This window comes from Biomphalaria glabrata, unplaced genomic scaffold (genome assembly GCF_947242115.1).
Source record: "Biomphalaria glabrata unplaced genomic scaffold, xgBioGlab47.1 scaffold_19, whole genome shotgun sequence".
NCBI lineage: Eukaryota > Metazoa > Mollusca > Gastropoda > Planorbidae > Biomphalaria > Biomphalaria glabrata.
Window position 1 is genome coordinate 1,177,031 of NW_026602932.1, and position 12,282 is coordinate 1,189,312.

At 32.6% G+C, this 12,282-nt stretch overlaps 1 long non-coding RNA gene across 1 annotated transcript; it reads left to right on the plus strand.

Moving 5' to 3' along the window:
- The first annotated feature begins 766 nt into the window (after positions 1–766).
- Positions 767–11,537, plus strand: LOC129924171 (uncharacterized). Its single transcript, XR_008776146.1, has 6 exons — positions 767–1,076; positions 2,939–3,035; positions 3,715–3,904; positions 5,116–5,287; positions 7,395–7,476; positions 8,038–11,537. It is a non-coding gene; the product is annotated as an uncharacterized LOC129924171 (long non-coding RNA).
- The last annotated feature ends 745 nt before the right edge of the window (positions 11,538–12,282 follow it).

The following is a 12,282-nucleotide window of genomic DNA, read 5'->3' on the forward strand; positions in this document are numbered from 1 at the left end:
TTTTTAGATAAATTTTCTCTCCAACTGCTCTCATGTCTTAAAAAAAAAAGATAAAGTTCCCATTTCAGACCTTGCGATCTATAGGGCATATTTTTTTTTTTTAGATATTTTTTTTTCTAATTTTTTTTTTCTAAATTTTTTTTTTTTCTAAATTTTTTTTCTACATTTTTTTTTTCTAAATTTTTTTTTTTTTCTAAATTTTTTTTTTCATTTGTCCCTTGACTTTTGGTCTAGGAGTACTGTGACAGCTCACATAACCAAATCCGTCCACTTTACCTCATCAGCAGGTGTTCTTAGCAGGATATTAAGATCCATTATTTTATGTTATCCAGCCAGATTGACCTTTTCTTCATGTTCCCTCCACTGTACCTTGAAGAATAATTTTAGGCAATGAGTTATGTCTTACAATATGACCAAACCAGTTCATCAGCTTTCATCTCTTCACAGTATTGAGGAGCTCCTCCTTTTTGCCAGCCAGTCTTCTTTTCCTGGTATTTGATACCCTGCATTTTTCTGTTCTATTCTCTCAAAGACTTGGATTTTTCTTTCAGTCAACCTCAGCATTAAATGTCAAACTTTTACAACCATATAGGAGTACATAGACCACTAGCCAAGAATAAAGTTTTGTGTATTTAAATAAAAAAAAAAGTAATGAGCCCATGTTAGATCTAGCTAGTTTGAGGTATTGAAATTTTTAAGAGTTTACACAAACATGTAGTCAGTATAATATGAGATGAATGAAGACTAGCCCAAACCTTCTTGTGAAGACAGCATTGGTGTGGGAAGCATTGAGATCACTCTGAAGTACATATCACACAAACAGGCAGACATCCTCACCATTTAATTGTATTTATATGTAAGGTCTAGTTACATGTGATTTACATTTTGTCAGTATGTCACAATGGAGTAGATCAATCTTAATGTTGTGTCTGTTCCAGTGTGGATGATCTCCTAGTGGCTAGAATCACTCAAGACAGTTACCTAGTGGTTGTCAAAAGAAATCCTGATTCTAATTACGAAGGGGAAGAGTTTCTAGAGGATTCTTCCACCATTGTTGCCATTCAGAAAATTGTTAGGTAATACATTTCTTAATTGCATTACAGTAAAAAATTGAATTTGTTTACTATGCTAAATAAGAACATAACAATTGGTAGCAAGCCTGAATAATTGTTAATCATTTTGGTTGTTTATTCTACACAAATTTCATTATGAGTTTGTATTATCAAATAATGGCAATATCTTAGATTCTTAAGATTAAGAATAAGGGCAATAAAATTAGATTGTTCACACACACATGCATGCATCCATTACTTTATTAGTAAGGGCAGAGGACAAGTTCAATTCTGCTATATGAATAATAAATAAACAAAATCTATATCAGAACTTTCAGAGTCATGGATAAAAACTAAATAGTTTCATTACTTTCTAATTAACAAATTATTTTTGTGCATTTTTTTTTATGTACATATTTAGCTAAAGAATTACCTTTTGACTGCAAAAAACTCATTTAGTTTTAGTTTTGTTCCTTAATTATTGAATTCATACATGCAGACACTATGCAAATAATGTATTGAATTTTGAACATTTATTGTAGATCATTATTTGGGACAAACATGTTAAAAACATTTTGCTAGCTCCAGAGTTTAGACTTAGTTTAACTTCAAAATCTTTATCAATAGTTAATCAGTACGCTAGTCATCAACATTTAGTTTGTTCCATTCTGCTAGACATAGACCACTGTCTTTTAGGTCTTGTTGCTTAGTTTAGCTTGAATTTTCCATTGTCCTCTCTCTTTGTCTCTCTTGTTTTTTCCCTCTGTCCCTCTTTCTTTCACTATTCTTGTCTAGGTCAGTGTATTGTTCTCATTCTAAGTATGCAAGTAACATAAAAAAAAGTTAAAAAAAAAAAGACAATTCCTTCTTTATGAAGCTGACAACTCTTTGTAAGAGGGATTACTTTGCTCATAACTCTTAATAACTTATGAGTTATAGATTTTTAAAAAGTACAATTCCCCCCCCCTCCCCCTCCCCCCTGCACATCACCAAAACTTCTTCTTCCTTGTTCTCATTATTATGTTGGAGCATTCAGATGACTAGACCAATATGTGAGATGAACTGCGCAATGGTTTCAAAATCAGGGAGCTCTCTGTATAGTTTTCTTTCTATAGGGGTGTTTTGGGGCTAGTGTCTTGATTGGGCCTTTTGATAAAGTATGCAGTTTTGAAGGACATGATCAGCATTCTCTGGTGATACTCCACATGGGCAGATTTTGCTAGTTCCAATTTTCAGCTTCCTCAACATATGTTGTCTCATTCTGTTGTGTCTGATTCTGAGGTGAAAGATGAGTCTATTTCTTGTTTAATCTATTCACTATGACCTAAACAAATCCTGGTTAAGCCCAAAACATCAAAAGACAGTAGTCTTGACTACAGTACTGTGATATATTTTATGCGCTTCCACGGTGATGAGTAATTGAACTATAAACAAACTCAAAGGAGGTAATGCCGAACTCAATGCTGGAACAGCAACTCCGACGAAAGGCCAACAATCGATAAAAGGAGTCGACTCAATGCGGGAACCACCGGATGTCCTCTATTACTAGCTGTCTATAGAATTCTTCTTATTCCTACTGTATATGAGAAAGTGTCTAGATTCTAGCGTCTCTTAGAGCATTCTTAATTTTCAAAGATCTATCACTTCATTTGTCACTAAATAAAACTTTCCCCTTATTCCGGAAACAATAACCTAATTCCTAATCATGTCATAACAATAAATGCTCTGAGTTTGACTTAGTGATAAGTACAAATTATTTACTTACTTCTATTTATTAATAGTTTTATTTAATAATAATGTATTAATGAGATGTCCCAATATGAAGAAAAATTTCTAACAAACTAAAAACTGACAGCTTTGAAATATTTTGTTTTTCTCAAATGAAGGCTGTTCCCAAGTGTGACTGTATTGACGGAGTTGACTCAGGTGTCTTACATAAAGTTCATGGACATCTCAGGGCTGACTTTGGCTTCTAAAAATCTGGTCATTTACAAATGTGTACTTGTTTTTTAAATAGAACTGTTATATAAAAGAGGACTTTTGTTGAGTATAAGCTTAAATTTGCATTGAGAAAGTAGAATGAGAACTTTTATTGAGAGCTTAGATTGAAAACTAAGATTGAGAGCTTAGATTTACAAATTAGATTGAGATGAGAAAGAACTTATCAGCTGTATGTACTTTGGTATCCTCATCAAAATGATCCCAAGTTTAGCTCTGCTTTCTGCCATCCCTTGCAGGTCATCTGTTTCTGTTGCCCACAGTTAACAAGGTGGTCATGTGGCCAGCACATTGACCAATGTCCCTTATCCCCAATTAATGTAAGGTACCCATTTGAGCTGGGTGGACTAAGAGGTGCCCTAAAGATAATGAAAGTTAATATCCCAGTCTTCATCGGGATTTGAACCCAAACTCCCCACTTTGCCTCTGTTGTTGAATTGTAATAAGTTGAATGAGTTTCTCATTTTATAGATTGCAGTGAATAAGACAGACAGTGTTAAAAATGTTAATGCTCAATAAAAACAAATTTGTCACTTCAAGTTAATATTTGCCTACATGTAATTAAAGTGTATAGGATATACAGTGAACATTATATAGTTAGGTAAGAAGTGAGGAGAATGTTGTTGAATTTGAGTTATTTCAATGTATAAATTCTTTTTTTCAGAGGCACAAATCCACATCTGGGTCACATTTGGGTGAAATTTTCTGCTTACCATTTGCTGCAGGTCATTTCTTTTCATCCAGCATGTTGGACAACTCTGTTATATCAGACATTCACCAAGAGTTAACTCATTTCTTTTATTTGACTTTTGCTGGGCATTAATGGAGAACAAGGTTCTGGACATTTGTCAAGTGTAAGTTTTTTATTTTCAAAATCTAAATAGAACTTTGAAAAATTTAAAATCTACTTAGTTTTTAGAGACAGCCAAGAAAGTCAATGTTTCAGCTTGTTTGTTGTGTATGTTTTCAATGTTCCTGCAGAATTGAAGATTATTACATCATAGCCAAAACCTCTAACAGGATAGCAGGGAATGGCAGTGTTCAGGGTTTGAGCCTGAGAGGATCTAGGCAATGTCAAGTGCAAACCACACTACCAGGATTGTAATTGGTAATCCCTTACCACACTTGCAATATTGTCAATGCATGATGTCAATGTTTTCTTTCAGCTATTTAACTAAAATAGACAAAAAATGACTACAACTAGATGACTGATACATCTACAAATTTATGAAGATGAACATTCTTGAGAAGAAAAATGATGTATATTTAGGCTGCATACATTTTGAAATAAAATTCAAGTTTGAATTCAACCAATGAAATATTTTCAAACCTACATTATATACAAATTAGCTTAACTAATATTCTTCATGACTATTCAAAGTCAAATTTACTATATATAGCATTAGTCATTTATTAATTGAAAGGGGAACTTATTTTTCCTTCTAAATTCCTTATTTTTGTAGTTTTAATATAATTAACTCTCTATGGAGGTGGCATTAAGGATGTGCTACTGGAGATGGGATGACTGTTATTTATTGTTCCCCCCTTTTAGACCTTGTGATCTATAGGGCAGATGATGGTTAAAGAGAAGGATGTCATGTGGGCAGCACAATGACCAACCGCCTTTACTTTTCCTAACTGAAGTCAGGTACCCATCAGAGTTGTGTGGACTCGGGGGTGCCCGAAATTCTAAATCCCAGTCTTCACTGGGATTCAAACCCAGGACCCTAGGTTCGGAAGCCAAGTGCTTATCCACTCAACCACTGTGCGTCATCAATTCTTCTGTGCTTGTGGTTATGCAAATCATTTATATCGATGTTTCATTAATTTGACTAACTATGCTTACAGTTTCCCTAGCTAGCTATTTAACCTGTTACTGATGAAGGTGACATTTGATCAACATAATGATCCGTCTTTAATTTCTTCAACAAAAAATACTCAAAGGGTAGATTAGTAAATTTTCAGATTCAAATTTAAAAAACAACAACTCTAGGTCCATGGCTGTTATCTGTCATGCCTGAATATATTTTATAAAATCCCTGAACTTTTTATCCCCAGATTCTAGTGAAGAAAGCTACTGTCAGGAAGTACCAGATGTATGGTCACCTGTACGAAGACTTATGTCGACAGGTAGGCAAGTACCATTTGCTATCTACAGAACCCAGTCAGTGGACAACCTAGAGGTATATGATTCAAGTTCTTCTGGACATAAAGCTGACCACAACAGTTAAAAACAGGTAAATATCAAATTAATAATTATAAATTATTGTCATCAGATTTAAAGATTGCTAAAAGAATCAACACATAGACAAGAAAATAAAAAAGAATCGGATCAATTTCAAAGCTTTCAAAGGTCTGAAATAATTGATCTAAAAGTATGTCAAGTTGATTAACTTAGGATAAATCCAGAGACTGTCTCTTAGGCTCATAAAATGTCTTAAGTTAATTAACCTTCTTATTTAGTAATACTCTTAATCTCTGCTTGACATTTACAGACTGTAGTGATTTACATCATATTGTATAGATTACAGATGTTATCTCAAAAAAGAAGATAATTACATTCATCACATTTCTAGTCATTTATGTTAATCTGTGACTTAAACTCTGCTAAGTGGTTTGGTTTCCTGTACTGGCTGATTCAAGCCATTCCATTCTCTACTGGCACTAGGGAAGAAGAAGCACTTGTAGGACCTAGCCTATGGAGTAAGATATGGGCCTCTATCATTGTGGATCTAAGTATTTGAGTAGGTTTGGCTGATCTAGTGGAAGGCATGAATTTTTTTAGAACAAAAAAATAATGAAGACCAAATTATTTAATAACAAAAACTAAAATATGTCCAGAATTATTTAGCATCATACCCATAAATTAACATTTATTATTGCTTTTATTTAAAGTCTTTAAATTTGGTCCTGTTCTTTCACTACCTTCTTTTCATGTAAAAAACTGTTTTATCTTGTGCCATGTCCTCCACAAGTAGTGGACTTCAACAAAATGACTCTGAAACTAGATTAGTCTCTTTCCTGGCATTTCACAATAAACAGTAAGTGGGTTCTGGATCTTAAAGTAGAGTTCCTTTTATTTCTGGATCTGAGAGTAGAGTGCCTTTTATTTCTGGATCTGAGTGTAGTGTAACTTTTATTTTTATTTCTGGATCTGAATGTGGTGTACCTTTTATTTGTGGAGCTGAGTGTGGTGTACCTTTTAATTTTCTTCTTTGATAGTATCTTAGTGTTCTATTTGGCTAATAGTCAAGTTTCTGTATCAGATGGTAGAAGCTACCAATGCTCAATTTTGCCCACCAGCATTACCCATTATATTTATCCCGGTTAACTGTTTATATTAACTCCCATTATCCCTTCCACCTCAGTTAATAAAGAATTGTGTTAAAGTCTTTTTTCATCTTCTTATATTTCTTGAAATGTAAAAGCTGTATTGATATATTTTTTTGTTATTGTATCTATGCCTCATAAATATAAAGTCTGCAAAATTAACCTGTTTGCACATCTTATGGAGTCATACAAAAAGTTCAAAAATAAGCCAAGTTTTTGCTTCTTTCTTTTTTAATGAAAACTAGTCATTTATAATAGCAAGCATGAGACAATTGGAGACCCTAGGCATAGGGATTTGTTGGCCCAAATAAAACAAAAAAATAATAAGTGAAAAAAAATTATGCAATTTATTAAAACATTAATAACATTGAGGACAATTATCGACATATCTTCATTAAAAAAAAACAATTTTTCAGAGTCCTATGTGAGAACCCCACCAATTGGACACCCTAGGCGGTTGTCTAGTTTGCCTTTGCCTTAGGCCAACCCTGATGTTTGTTAATGTTAAGATAAAAAGATAAGATGTTAAATCTCTTTTGTAAAAATAAAATATCCCCTAAGCTCATGAACTAGACATGGTTTGAATTTGTTTCATTTTTCTTTTTTTTAATGTATTATTCTAATTGAAATGTGTTTTTGCTGAGAACTACAATGATGGATAACAAAATCAGAAACAATGAGTTAAAAACCAAAATACTTCTGTTAATAATTTTGATCAAATCAGAGCTTAAAATATAATATTGGTTACAAATTTCATTTTTTTCTTCGTTGGCTGCCTTCAGTCATAAATTGATTTTGGCTCATTTTTAGGAGCAGTTCTTGCGGTGGTTATTATGCCCTATTCTTGAGAGGCATTCTTGCCACATACATCACACATGAAAGTAGAATCTGACTATGTGTCAAAGCAATCATTATCAACTGTCTTTTTTTTTTTTTTTTTTTCAACAAAAAGAGAATTATTAAGTCAGAGGACTTTTAGACATTGTTTGTAAGTTCAGTTTATATATATTTCAGGTCTGAAGGCTACTCCATGATGGGCAGCCAATGTCATCACCAAGCCAGCATCTAACTGTTAACTCCTTGTTGGGGACATTGTGTGAGTAGTTGTTTAGCATTCATGTCACCAAGGTTACATTTGTTTATTGGGACATAAATTAAAAGTTGTTTTTTTTAGATATATAAAACCTAAACATAGAATGAAAAGAATAAAGAAAAATAAAGTATTTCTGAGAATTTTAAGCCAAACAAATTTAAAATAAAAACATTGAAAATACTTTTTTTTAAAGACAATGCCTCCTTTATACAACTTATAGAGTGATTGTTTTTCTCTTATTTAGCTATGAATGCTAGATTAAAAAAAACCAATGGAACTTATTTTTTTTTACTCCTTTTGAAAACATGTAAAACAAATCAAAGAAGACAGGTCTTCTAAAATAAGTTTTGTTTTCTTATTATGAACATTCCTTTTTGATTGAAAGTAATTATTACTTATTGATTTAATGAAAACTTTCCTAATTTACTTAATGCTAACAATCTCTATTTACTGACTGAAAGAGTTAACTATAATAAACTTATTTGAATTACAAACTCATACAATTCTATTGATGATGAATAGAAAATGTTTAACAAACAATTCATTATTGGTTGACTATTTCAGCTCTGTCCTTCAACCAGCATCAATGTGTGTGACTCCCAAGTGGTCTCTCCAGTGTGTACAAGCATTGGAGCAGAAAACAAGGTGACAAGATGGAGAAGGGTCAGTCCACTCCTAAAAGAAGCACAACTATAATGAATACACAGGTGTTTGTGTACAACTTGTTGAATTTTTTACTCACATCTACTTTAGTCTCTTGATGGGTAGCAAAGACATAAGCCTTTAACTGACTGAGCCAAGGCTTAGGCCCTGAATAGTTACATGTAGTCTGGGCGTCATCATCAAGTTCAAGGTTAAAATATGGACAACTTTCAGTAAACTCTCACCAGAGGTCATTTCTGGCTGGAGAGATTTTTTATAGAGTGTAAGTACTTAGGAACTGGCAATATCCTAATGAAAAATATTAATATTTATAATTTGATTGCTAAAGCACAGTTCTATTAACTGATGCCATTTCTTAATGATGCCAATGTAATGTTGATTGTTGAGTAATGCTCTTGTGGTTAAAGCTTTAGCAAATATGAGTTTATCTTTTTGACATTTTTTAAATTGCATTTACAAGTGTTGTATTTTAAAAGTTTTACAGTGTTATTATAGTTGTTTTTTTTAAACATTTGACTTTTTTAATATTGTGTATTATCACTTACATTGTAACACCATATTGTGTTCAAAACATAAATTTGATGCCACATTGTGTTCTAAACACTGAAAGGCATTTTTTGTTATACACTAAACATTGAAGAGCATTTTTTGTTATACAAGTCCTACAAAAAAAAAATATTTTTTTTATTCAAACATTGTAGTATTCAGTACTGTGGAAATCATTCTGTATGTTGAAGTACTTTTACATAGACTTTGACTGTTTTTTATCAAAATTATTAATGTTTTTGTTATTTGTATGCATATCTACTTCCTCTTATATGTTTTGGCAATAACCCATTTATGTCAAGATATCCATTATTGGAACACTGATCCCCTTGGTACTTATTTATATCCTACTGTTCTAGTCCACCATGGGAATGTGCTTTTTTTATTCAAATAAGCTTTCATGGAATACCCCTTACACACAGTGGTAGTCACAGCATTGCAGAGATTGGTGTTCTGCAGCCTTGTAAAAAAGTAATGAACATTTTCTGAACATTTTTGAAACCTATGAAGGTTAATGAAAATAACTTTACTGAACTTATGTCCGTCCAGTACTAACAATTTTTTTGATCTATTATTTCTGTAATACTGATGCTGTGAAATGTTGTGATTGTTGGATTAGTTATAGGCTTCTAATTTTGTATGTTCCAGTATCCAGGCAAATCCAGTATCACTAACAATAGCTATTCCTTTTAAACCTGTAGAATCTCTCTGGGGATGAAGAACAGAAGCACATAATGTTTAAGTGTTGCAATGAGACCTGATCGCTTTGTAACCATAGTTTCAAACTTGTATGACACTGAAAATGCAAATTTTCTAATCTGTGACCTCCCATAAAAGAACTTTATGAACTCAATACAGAAAATTTAATTGAAGTAAAATATAGATCTATTATATTTCAGCCTTGATTAAATTAAATTATCCATGGTACATTAACATGATTGTCATGGGTGCAAACAATTTATTTGTATAAAACCATTCATTTTAGCTTCAAGTTGGTCTGGTGTAACCAGTCTAGGAGTCTATTTTTCTTTTTCTGGTCTCAGCATTATTTGTAAAAATGCCCAGATAATAATTATGAAGATTACAATGTCAGTGTGATTCTTGTTCTGCAGTTTATTGGATAATACTATTTTGTGTTTAATACTTTTTTCACTAGCATTTCACTTTTGGTTTTGCCCAGTTCAATGAAGCAACAGGTCTAGTTAGAAGTATCACATTGACAAATTGGCATATGTTGTGCTCAAGAAAGTAGAAAGAGGCACATTATTAGATCTTATAAAATACAGATGTTACTTCAAAAAGAAAATGATTATGTCCTACGCGTGTCCCTAGTCAATCTAGTCATGCATATTAACCAATGACCTAAATTCTGCCAAGTCACTGGTTTTCCTGGCTAGTTCAGGCAACTCATTCCATGCTCTAATAGCAGTAGGGAAGAATAAGTATTTGTACAAATTTGTTCTAGCATATGGAACAAGGAATGTGCTTTTATCTTTGTGCCTCTGTGTATTTTATTAGGGTTTGTTTTTGTATTTGAAGATTATGATTCATTGTTTTATGTATAATTGCTTCTTTACAATTAATTATAAAATCTAATTGATGGCAAGGGCAACCTTGTTTGCAGATGCTATGATAAGTGTTGTCCATGAAGGTGTTGTTTATCCCCAGTGTTCTATCAATGATTTTAAGAAAATAAACTAAAAAAGAAAATCCAAGTACAGCAGCTAAACATAATTAGAGTTTAAAAGCATTTCATTGGAGATGTAGACAGAGCTGATGAAAACATTGATGAAAATATTAGGCATCATTCCTTGGAAATGATAATCAAGTTCTTCATTGTTATTTTTTGAACTTGTTTTTCAAAATAAATGGCTACTACATAAAACACATTACAAGAAGCTTGTGGATCTTCTAGAGTTATCTTATCTTATATAATACAGACGTTACTTCAAAAAAGAAGATGATTACGTCCTACGCGTCATGCATTCAGTCATGCATATTAACCAATGACTTTAATTCTGCCAAGTCACTGGTTTTCCTGGCTAGCTCTAATAGCACTAGGGAAGAAGGAGCATTTGTACAAATTTGTCCTAGCATATGGGATGAGGAATGTGCCTTTATCTTTGTGTCTTTCTGAGTATTTTATTAAATTTTGTTTTTGTATTTGAAGATTATGGTTCAGTGTCTTATGTCTAATTGCTACTTTACTTTTGAGTCTTCTGTCCTGAAGGCTTTATAAATTTAGTGATTTTACTAAAGGTGTTACTTTAGTCAAATGTGAATATTTGTTTGTTATGAATCTCACTGCTCTATTTTGTGTCTGTTCCAGTTTCTTAATAATTTCTTGAGTTGAGGGTTCCAAACAGAGGATGCATATTCTATTATTGACCTAACCAAGGTTAAATAACATTTTAGTTTTATGTTCTAATTTGATTTATAGAAATTTCTTTTAATAAACCCTAATGCTTTGTTTGATTTTTTGAAAGCTTCATCAATATGGGGATTCCATGACAGTTTTTCATTTATTATAACTATAACCTAGGTATTTTGCGTTTTTAGTCTGTGTTACTGGTTGGGTGACTTATTGCATATTATTGTTTAAAGAACCATGGCCAGCCTTCTGACCTAGGTGGAAAAGAAAGACATTCTCAACAGCACAATTCATGTTTCTTAAATTTTTTCTATGAAACATATGTGAATTTCATGCAGAAAAATACTCAACACATTGCAACCTTTGGCATAAATGGGTTAATATTTAGTCCTAGAACAGTTCAGTATCACTTACCTATATACCGTACTTAAGTATTTTATTTTTACTTAGAGTTTTAAAATTTAAAAAATCTACAAGTCTGGTTTATGTTGTCTTCTGTTTTTGTTGTTATTTTAAGTGTGTGCATGCATTTTGTGTTAGACTTGACATTGATACCTTCTATTTCCTTGCACTATGTGTCTTTAAGTCTAGAGAGTTTCTAGTGTAGACTTAGTCAAAATGATCAACAACAAAACTGGATGAACAATTTAGTAGTATACAGATCTCATCTCAACATCTACAGTGGTCGTCCAAATGTGATCACGGTTCAAATTATAAATAAACATGACCTGTAACATATAATGATAGCAGCACTAAGGTAGTTCATTTGTGTCATTAATCTAATTACTAGCACTTCAAAGTTATCTGTATGCATATGCTTTTTTTTTTTTGGAGAGCGGAACAGAGAGTGTTAGAATGATACCTGGTCACGGCTAGACAATGGCGCCGTGTCATTTCAGTGGTTTGAGTTCTACACTGGACATATCTATATTTCTTCATATTTTCTTCTCTGTGATTTTTTATTTCAGTATCTTTGGGCACCTCGAGTCCACCCAACTCTAATGGGTACCTGACATTAGTTGGTGAAAGTAAAGGCGATTAGTCATTGTGCTGGCCACATGACACCCTTGTTAACCATGGGCCACAGAAACAGATGACCTTTATATCATCTGTCCTATAGATTGCAAGGTCTGAAAGGAGAACTTTACTTTTTACTCTTCTCTCAATAACCTTGGTAGCTTAGTGCTGTTTTTATCATAGGTTATGTGTCATGATTCTTTAAATAAGTC